Below are 10,456 nucleotides of genomic sequence, written 5' to 3' on the forward strand. Positions count from 1 at the left end.
TATTTTATTTTTTAAAAAAATTATACTTGTTATTTTGTTCCTTAACGGCATGTCTGAGAGATTTTTATAGGGAGCCCCCTAGCTCTTTTTTATAGCTACCTACACCCCTCGTTGCACGGACATACAGGGAGCTCAGTTATCTTGTCTCTGCTGGTGGACGCTCAGGTTCATTCCAACTACAGAGGGCTCTGCAGTGAAAAAGCCTGATGCATTCTGCATTTCACTTCTGTGTGAGGCTATCTGTGTGATACATCATCAGAAGTGGAAGTGCTGAGTCAAAGGGGACGTGAGTTTATAGGTTTGATAAATATTACCAAATTCCTTCTATCAGGTTTAAACCAGTTTATACACCAGCCAGCCAGACGGGAGGGTGTTCCAACCCTTGCAAACCTGGTGTGTTAATAAACCTTGTTGTCTCTGCTGATCAGCTAAGTGAACCGCAGTATCTTTGGAGATAAAGTTTTCATTTATCCTTATAAGGGAGTTTTGAGCATCTTTTCACATGTTTAAGAATGCTTTTGGGTGAATTTCCCTTTTCCTAGGAACTGTTTCTTCATATTCTTTACTTATTTCTCCTTATTTGAGTCATTGTTGGTTCATTTAGAAATAATCTGTGGGAGCCCTTTCTATATTGCAGAAATCATCCCTCTGCCTAGGTTATGCCCACCACCCCCACCCCCGTGTGCCCCTCTCCCCATTGAAAGTTTCTCTTTTGACTTGGTTTGTGGCAGTTTTTGCGATGCAGAAATTTTTATTTTAGTCAAATTTATCAGTCTTTTGGGGCTTTAGGTTTTGTGTAATATTTAGAAAGCAGTTCTCCACTCTGGGATGTGTGTTTTTGTTTTTAGTTAAAACACAATTTGTTTTTCATGGTGGGGTAGTATTTTGTATGGGAAGGCTGTAATTTATTTAACCAATCACCTATAGCCAAACATTTAGGCTCTTTCCGATTTTCCTGAATTATAAGTCATATTACAGTGAAAAAGCCTTGCCTATAAATATTCTTTTTTTTTTTTAAAGATTTTATTTATTTATTTGACAGACAGAGATCACAAGTAGGCAGAGAGGCAGGCAGAGAGAGGAGGAAGCAGGCTCCCTGCTGAGCAGAGAGCCTGATGTGGGGCTTGATTCCAGGACCCTGGGATCATGACCTGGGCTGAAGGCAGAGGCTTTTTAACCCACTGAGACACCCAGGTGCCTCGCCCATAAATATTCTTTAAAAAAAAAAAAAACAAAAACTATTTATTTAAGAGAGAGAGAGAGCCCAAGCAGGGAGAGGGGCAGAGGGGAAGGGACAAGCAGACTCCCCACTGAGCAGGGAGCCCATCAAGGATCTCCATCCCAGGACCCTGGGATCATGACCTGAGCCCAAGATCATGACCTGAGCCAAAGTCAGGAGCTTAACTGATGGAGCCACCCAGGCACCCCAAATATTCTATTTCACTAGGCTCAATTCCTGAAAGTGACCTTCATGTTGGTCCCCAAACTGGCCTCCAGAAAGCTGGGCTGCACTTCTGCCACACAGACATGTTTACTCCTCCTAAAATGCCCTCAGAGCCTAAGACAGAGCGGCAGGGACCCAGGATGGAAGATTCTCTCCTGGCCTGAGCTGGTCTTTCCTTGGCTTCCGAGCCGTAGAGCAGATAATGTAAAATATGCTGGAGGAGGAGGCGAGGCAGAATGAGACCCGAGAGAGAAGGAAAACCCATAGTAGCTGCTGGGGTCTCACTCAGAGCCTGCCTACACTTACTTTACACACACTTCTATAGTCCAGTAAACTTGTGACCTGGCTTTTACAAGCACAGCAACTTATTAGGAAGGGGAAGCAAGACAGCTACTTAGAGGCACCCTGGTCCACTCTCCAGGTTCTAAAGGAAGAGCAAGTGAAAGTATAATAAAATGGAGTCAGAAAGCAACTAGTCTGGACCATGCAGCACAGAGCTTAACTGCCCCACGGATTCCAGTAATGTGCAAGGAGGAGCCGGTTAGATTGGGGGGTCTCTAACTGTGTTCCTCGACCTGACATTCTGGTGGGCATCTTGAATATTGTAATAGGCAGAATAATGGCCCCTTTCCCGAAGATGTTTCATCGTCGTCGTCTTCTTTTTTAAGATTTTATTTATTTGACATAGTGAAGGAGAGAACAAACAAGAGGAGCTGGAGAGGGAAAAGCAGGCTCCCTGCTGAGCAAGGAGCTCCATCCCAGGACTCTGGGATCATCGTGACTGGACCCTGGGATCCTGACCTGAGCCGAAGGCAGACGCTTAACCGGCTGAGCCACCCAGTTGCCCCAAAGATATCCTCTTCTTAATCCCCAGAATCTGTGATTATGTTACACTATGTGCAAAGGGGAATTAAACGTGTCAATCGAATTGAAATCATTAATCAGCGGATCTTAAAATAGGGAGATTATCTTGGTGGACAATGTAATCACAGGGAGTAGGAGCAGGAGGCAGCAGAAGAGTTAGTACTACATGGATACAATGTCAGAAAGATGGGGCCACTGCCAGCTTTGAAAAAACGGTGGCAGCCACAAACCAAGGAATGTGGGCCGTCTCTGGAAGCTGGAAAGGGGAAAGGAGTGGATGCTCCCTAGAACCTTCAGAAGGAGGTTCTGTGGACACCCCTGAGTTTAGCCTAGAGACACCCGTTTTGGATTTGGCTCACGAAAGTGTAAGGTACTAAATGCGCATTGTGGGGCACCTGGGTGGCTCAGTGGGTTAAAGCCTCTAAATGCGCATTGTTTTAAGTTTGTATTAATTTGTTACAGCAGCCAGAGGAGAGGCATAGGAGTATCATCTGGTACTGCCCAGCAGAAGGAAGGCCCTAGAAGAGTGCCCTGCGCTTGGCTGCACAGAGCCCGGAATCCGGACGAGAAGCGTATGCATATCCTAGCTCTGGTCTTTCTATTTTATTTTTTTAATTTTTATTTATTTTTTATTTTTTATTTTTTATTTTTTTGCTAAGTCCTGTTGCTTCTCTGCCTTCTTGAGGATGAAGGTATTACCAAAGTTAAATTACGTCCTGGCATAATTCATTTTTCTGGAACACTCATCTCCAGGCGTTGCTAGGTGGCTTTCTGGATGAGTAGGGCTTTACCCCCACCCCCAGCTCCAAGGGCGAGGCTCTGCGCCCCTCCCTCGGGGGCACGTGCTGTCCAGATGTGGAGGGGCGGGGCGCTGGGGCTGCGGGCCCCAGCGGGGCGCGCTCCGGGGGTGGGCGCAGGGGACTGGGAACCCGGGCGCTTCCAGGCGGCGCGCCCCAGCCAGCGGCTGAGCGGCTCCGGATCCGCGGGGGTTCCGCGGAGGCTGCGGGGGGCGGGCGGGCGCGGGCCGGGTCCGGGCGGAGCTGTGGGCGGGAGGCTCGAAAGGGGTTAACCCCGAGGAGTAGTGGTCGGGTCGGGTTACTTCCCTTTAAAAAGACGGGGAAAGGAGGAGTCAGGCGCTAGTGGGGCAGTGTTGGTGGCGGCCCGACACGGGACACGGGAGGAGGCTCCCGGCCGGGCCGGGGCGCGCATTCTGCGGCGAAAGGCAAGTGGAGAGCGTGGCGGAGGCGCTGCGGGCGCAGGGGGTCGGCGGCAGGGGCGCGGCTGCGGGGCGGCAGCCGGAGTGAGCGAGGGCCCGGGGCGCAAGCGCGAGCAGAGAACCCCACATCTGCTGCCCGCGACCCCTTCTCAGACGGGTACACTGAGGTCCAGGGAAGAGCGAAGCGAAACTTTCTTCTTTTCTATTCTTTTCTCCTGTCCCTCCTCCTCCTCGTCGTCCTCTTCTTTTTACAGAAGTTTCTTCCCGAGCGTAGGACCGGTTCCGAAACAACACGTTATTCTAGGTATAGGTGGCGACAGATGGCGGGAGGAACCCGGACGCCGCCGCCGCCGCCGCCGCCGCCGCAGGGACTGAATGAGGTCTTGCCCCTGCCCCAGGCTGGGGAGGGGTTTGCTGGGGTCAGACTTCTTGTTCCACCTGCGGCCCGGGGGCCCTTCCCGGGGGCTTCGTCTTTAGCAACTTGAGTTTCTCCCCTCCTCTGTTCCTGTCGGAGGGCCGGAGCCTGATCACCTCCTCAGTCAGCTTCTTGGGTCGCTTCTTGGCTCGGGAGCAGGTGCCTGCGGCCCCTTCCCCAGACCACACCACCACGAGTAAGAGGAATTCTTCTGGCAGAGATCCCACTGTGATCCTGTGGCCTCCGAACCCGCTTCCCTATGGAGCCTCGGAGTCTAAGGCTGGAGGGAAGCTGCTTCCATCTGGCCGATGGGGAACAGGCCCAGCTGTGGGAGGCGGCCCAGCCCCCATCCTGGGTTCCCACCGCCCCACCGCAGCCCCTGGGGGCAGCTCCTTGCCACGCCCACGTCCCTAAGTCAGGTCCTCCGGCCCCTCTGCTTGAAGTTTTACTGCTCAGCGTTAATGCGGAGACAGTGGGGATCCCTACATTGGAAGGGGCGGGGGGGGATCGGTATTGGCTGTAGTTCTTGGGCTTGTGGCTCTGGTGGAGGGTCCAGAACCCCTTGCTGGGTGCTGCTGGGCGGTCTGAGAGGGTTGGCAGGGATGGTGGCCAGCTGCTCACACTGAGGCCCCTCGGTGCCTTCGTCCACACTGACGGCCATCGCCACTTGCCTGGCCACACCCTAGATCTGTCACCAAAGGCCCCACAGGGGCTCCAGCTGCACCCATGGAAATAAGGCCAGGGTCCAACACAGGCCTGTGTCTGGTACCAACCCCCACCGCAGCCCTCCTGCCAGGAAGTTCCACTTCCTAGAACCACCCCCAGCTTCCAGTGCTCTGAGGCGTGGAGCTCAGAGCCCATGGGCAGAGCCCGCAAGCTGGCTTCCATCAGAGTTTTTGTTTCTTGGCCATTCCCTACAACAGCCGATTCAGGTCCATGACCTTTAATGTCCTTTAAAATTCAGAAGAGAGGAGCATCTGGGTGGCTCAGTCAGTTAAGCATCTGACTCTTGATTTCAGCTCAGGTTGTGATCTCGAAGTCATGAGATCAAACCCCATGTCAGCTCTGCTCTGAGCATGGAGCCTGCTTGGGATTCTCGCTCCCCAGCCTCTCCGTACCCCCCCACCACCCTCCCCTCGCTCTGCCCCCCGCCCACACATGCTGTCTCTCTCAAAATAAAAGTAAATAAAAATAAAAATTCAGAAGGGACACACAAGTCCGCCTAAAAATGGTCAGACCTTTCATCCTGCCCAGATCTGCCTTTGTTAACTTGCTATCCTGTGTTGTTATGCTAAAAAGTGTCTTGCCTCCTCCAGTGCCCAGGAGAAAAGGGAGGGCGGGGTGGGAGAAGGTTTTATGAGTTTTATGAGGTTGGGACAGTGCGTGTGTAGTTAAGCCCGTAGAAGCTGCCATTAACTAGCTGTGTGACCTCGGGCAAGTCCCTTCATCTCCCTCTGCTTCAGTTTCCTCAGCAGCTCGCTGGTGGTGATCACCCTGGCGGGGCCCATAATAGGTGCTCAGTTGCACAGAAGGGAGCTGCCAGGCAAGATCCACAGCCCAGAATGGCCCCAGCACCTCCTCGGCTGGCTGGCGTATTGCTGCCCCCCAGCCCACCAAGGGCCTCTGTGCTCCTTCCCTCCGGAGAGCGCTGCTTTGGCTTAGAAATCCATCCATAGCAGAGCTTACTTCCCATTAGGGCCTTCTGAGGTTCTCACAGGACAGACGATGTCTGATGTTCCCAGAGGAAGCACCCTGGGAACTGGCCCACGCAGCTGTGGATGGAGGGCTCGGAAGCTTGGGAGTGGGCCAGCGGCTTGAGGAGCCAGAGTGTGTCCTATGCTGGAGCCGAGCCTCACCCCGCCTCACTGTTCCTTCACGACAGACAGATGGGCTGCAGGTTGTATCCTAGAACCCAGCCTGCTCAGCCTTGCTGAGGCAGGGGACAAGGGGCAACGGAGTGAGTGTTAGGTAGCAGCTCACCACGGGTTTGTGAGGGAGCCTGGATCACACCCGACTGTGGGTCCCAGGCTCTCCCCAGCCACCCCCACCCCGCCCCAGGCTCCTGGCTTTCCTGTGTCGGAACAGAAGGCAATCTGTGCCCCCTGCATCTGAGACAAAGGTGCCTTTTCTTGTTCAGTTGATGTCTCCTACATGTGTGGCGATCTGTGCCTTCAGTATTCTCCAAGTTGTTGAACTTAATTTTTTTTTTTAAATTTAGAACTTTTGTTCTCTAAACCAAAACATAGACAAGCAGAAATATATAAACCCACAGAAAGACTGCTATGGTTGCGAAGGGGCTGGAGGTACTGAGCTTCTCCCTCATCAAGAGAGTCACAGTAAAAGGGACACACATATTTTGCTCACGTGCAGAAAGGTCCCACGGCAAAGACAGCGCACAGGGGACACTAGCCTCAGAATCAGACGGGGCGGGGCAATGATCTCCAAAGTGAGTGTAGTGACACTAGTGGCAGGCTTTGAACACATAGATGGTGTAGTCATAAGTGCTGTGATAGAAATGTGAAACGGGCCAGGGAACCACAGAGGGGAGAGGAGTCACCGTGCGTGAGAAGGCCATGACATTGAGGTGGGTTTTGAAGGATGAGTAGGAGTTTGACAGGAAGGAGAAGAAAGGCATTCCTAGTAGTAGAAACAGGACGAGTAAAGGCACAGAGGCATGAAAAGGCCCAGCAGGTTTGGGGAAATGACTGAGGCTAGAGGCACAGTAGGCACTGGGAAGAGGAGAGGCCAGATGGTCAAGTTCAACTACCTAGATGAGTAGTTTTTTAAATCAATAATCATTCATTAAAATGTATACAGGAAAAATTATAACTTAGCACATCTAACTCTGAGTTCTTGCTAATTATTGCTCCAAAAGAGAGTAAATAGATTGACTTAAAGAAAAATATTGGGGTGCCTGCAAAGCGTAGTCAGTTAAGCCTCCAACTCTTGATTTTGACTCAGGTGATGCTCTCAGGGTGGGGAGGTAGGGCCCCGTGTCGGGCTCCCTGCTCAGCGTGGAGTCTGCGTGAGATTCGTTCTGCCTCCCTCTCCTCCCCCTGCTTCTCCTTCCACTCGTGTGCACTGTTTCTGTCTCTCCCTCAAAAAATAAAGTCTTAAGGAAAAGAAAAATCTTAAGTGAATAATATACAAGAGGATCACAGATATGGCAAAAGTCACAAGGGCGATTTGTGTCTATGCTCCAGAAGCCCAAGAAGGAGTGTGGGGTATAGGGGGGAATCAGCCCTCAGGATCAAGGGTCTGAACTAGGGTGAGTTCCGTCTTGAACTGCCTGGCTCATTTTCTTATCAATGCCTCCATTCCATCCGCGCTGTTACCTACCTGCTGTGTGCTAGGTGCTTTCCTGGTGTGGGGGATACTGTCCCCGTGGTGCTCTGAGTCTTGGGGGTGATGGGAGGGCTGTCCTGGGACAGCATCACTGCAGTGAGCCTCCAGGATGATGGGTGTGGGAAACACAGAAGCTTCCCAGACCCAAAGAGCCACTTGTTGCTGGTGGGGAAGGGGTTGCAGTATGCGGCTAGAAGGGGGAGAATGTGGTAGGCTTGAGGAACAGAAAGGCTGGTGGGCAGAGTGCAGAGGGTGATGGAAAGAAAGCTTGAGATAAGACAAGAGAATCTTGGAGGGCTAGATCATGCCAAGTCTAAAGGCCATGGCAAGGATTGTGTACATGGTCATTCATTTAGCCAATATTTACTGGACTCTTGCCTTGTGCTGGTAATGGGGGGGCTTACAACATTACAGTCTTCCTTTAAGGTGCTTGGGTCTAGTGGCAGGCTTTGAACACATAGATGGTGTAGTCATAAGTGCTGTGATAGAAATATGAAACGGGCCAGGGAACCACAGAGGGGAGAGGAGTCACCGTGCGTGAGAAGGCCATGACATTGAGGTGGGTTTTGAAGGATAAGTAGGAGTTTGACAGGAGGGAGAGGAAAGGCATTCCTAGTAGTAGAAACAGGACGAGTAAAGGCACAGAGGCATGAAAAGGCCCAGAAAGTTAGGGGAAATGGCTGAGGCTAGAGGCACAGTAGGCACTGGGAAGAGGAGAGGCCAGATGGTCAAGTTCACGGAAAGTCTTCGGACTCAAGACTGAGGTTTCATTCTGCAGGCAGTGGGGAACTGGAGACTGTGTAGCAGGAAAGGAGAGCCTTCTGCTGAGGTGTGGGGTGAGCCTGGAGATGCCCACCACTACACGCTGGGGTGTGAAGATAGCAAGCTCTGAAGCTAGAGCATGCCCCTCACTGTGCCCCCAGCCTGAGCTCGCCTGGTGCCCAGAGCAGGGACCCCTTATTACAGGGCAATAAGGTGCCTGCTGCGCCAACTTTGAAAACTAGAGGCTCTTTCCAAAAGAGTAAAGATTCCAGCCAGCTGGGCCTGTGGTCTGCATCCAAAACAAACAGGAAGAGACCACAGTAGGCCAGGCAGGGCCTCTTTCTTTATTTGGAGAAGGGATTAGGCCAAGTGGGCTTGTGGGTCCTTCTGCTTCAGAGGTGGGGGGCTGCAGGCCCATCAGGGACGGACTGAAACTTGGTTTAGGGGGACACATGGCTCCGGGGGCCAGCCTATGGGGTCGCTATAAAGATGGCCTCCTTAGGCCAGTCCTGGCCCTGATGATAGTCTGGAAGCACATGCCACATCACCCTTGGGAGCCACTGTCCACTGTGTCACCATGCCCAAGCTGGAAACTTCTCTTGGGCACTCGGCTTCCTATGAGTGCCCTGGGCGTCAGCCCAGGCCTGATGAGGGTGGGTCCTGGCCACCACGGTGGGAAGTCCACACCAGCCAGCCCAGGGCCACATAGGCAGGTCTCTAGAGAGAAGGGAAGAAGTGCCGAGGGCTCAGAACACCCTCAGCCTGAAGCAGCTCTGCTGGCCCAAAGACAGGTGGCAGTCATTTATTCTTGTGGTTACATGTGAATGAATTGATCTATGCGTCCATTCATTGGGTATGTGCACTCACTTTCCAAGCGTTTGCACAGCTCAGGGGAAGGCAGACCCGAGCCAGGGCGGGGAGTGACAGATGAACGAGGAGTTTACAAGCCGATGGAGCCGGCCCAGGTGAGCCCTGGGATAGAGTTGGCCCAAACCAGAACACCGCTCGTCTGCCATGGTTGGAGGAGGGTTCCTAGAAGGGGGCAGGCAGTTCTCCCAGGGCCAGAGTGGGGTGGAAATGGGCTAGAAAGACTTGAGTAAGCAGTGATTCATGTATGTGTGTGTTCACTCAACGACTACGCGTTGAGCACCTGCTATGTGCCCGGCACCATGACAGGCTGGTGAGCAGAAGCAGCCAAGGGCCTGCTCTCATGGGGACTGCAGTTGCTGGGGGAGACAGACGGGACTCAAGTCTTCACTATGCAGATCAAACGGAAAACTGCACTGAGTTATAGGGCTTCGACAAAGAGGTTTGTGGTACTAATGGAACTAATAGGGCCTTGACCTGGCCAGCGAGGGCTTCTCTGAGAAAGAATGGAAGGATGGTAGGAAATAACTAGGGAAAGAAGGTGCCCCTGCCCAGCCTACTGACCTTTGCTTCTGTGAGCCCTGGATCACATGCTGATCCAGTCAGTGGGAACAGCATGTGCAAAGGTCCTGTGGCAAAGGGAGTGGATGATGACCAGAGTGGCTGGACCACTGGGACAGAAGGGAATGTGGTGGAAGGGGGTAGGCTGATGGCAGGCTGAACTTGTAGGTCTCTTTGGAAGATTTAGTCTGGATTTTATGAGAAAAAAAGAAGTTTGTTTGTTTTTTTTATTAAAGATTTTATTTTTAAGTCATCTCTATCCCCATCGTGAGGCTTGAACTCATGTCCCTGAGATCAAGAGTGGCATGTTCCACTGACTGAGCCAGCCAGCTGCCCTAGGAAGGTTTGAAGCCGATCCAATTCTTGTGGCAAACAGGTTTGAGGGGGCCTGAATGGAAGTGGTGAGTCCATGAGGGCATAGTGGACTCTGTATGAACAGGGAGAGCAGCTTTGACCAAGGACATGGTGAGAGCAGGGATGGGGGCAGAATTGGACATGGAAGTCAGGGTCAGGAGGTGTCAAGGTCTGAGACACTGGACTGATGGGTGGGAAGAGCGATAATGAACATTCTTTTCTTAAGTATGATAAATCATGTCTTCATTTCTACTAAGGATAGGAAAAGAGGCCATGGCTGAGCTCTGGGTAAGGAAGAAGGGAATAATGATGAGTAGGTTGTGCTCTGTGATATTTAATATGTTCTCTTGTTCAATCTGGGCAACAAAGTTGAGAGATAAATACTGTTATGTATTTGTGAGGAGCGAGCTCTGAGCAAGGTACCTGCTCAAGGTCACAGCTGGGAAAAGGTGAAACCTCACCAGCCTCCTGTCTTTAAAAAAAAAAAAAAAAAAGGCAGAGCACCTCCTTTCTTTCTCCTCTGTGTGCTGATAGCTGAGCTAGAGCTTTTTGGCAAGAAGGGGTAAGAGGGGGAACCTGGAAGAACTCCTGCTCTGGAGGAATGCAAGGGACTCTGAGACCCAGTCGC

This window comes from Mustela lutreola, chromosome 7 (assembly GCF_030435805.1).
Source record: "Mustela lutreola isolate mMusLut2 chromosome 7, mMusLut2.pri, whole genome shotgun sequence".
Classification (NCBI taxonomy): Eukaryota; Metazoa; Chordata; class Mammalia; order Carnivora; family Mustelidae; genus Mustela; species Mustela lutreola.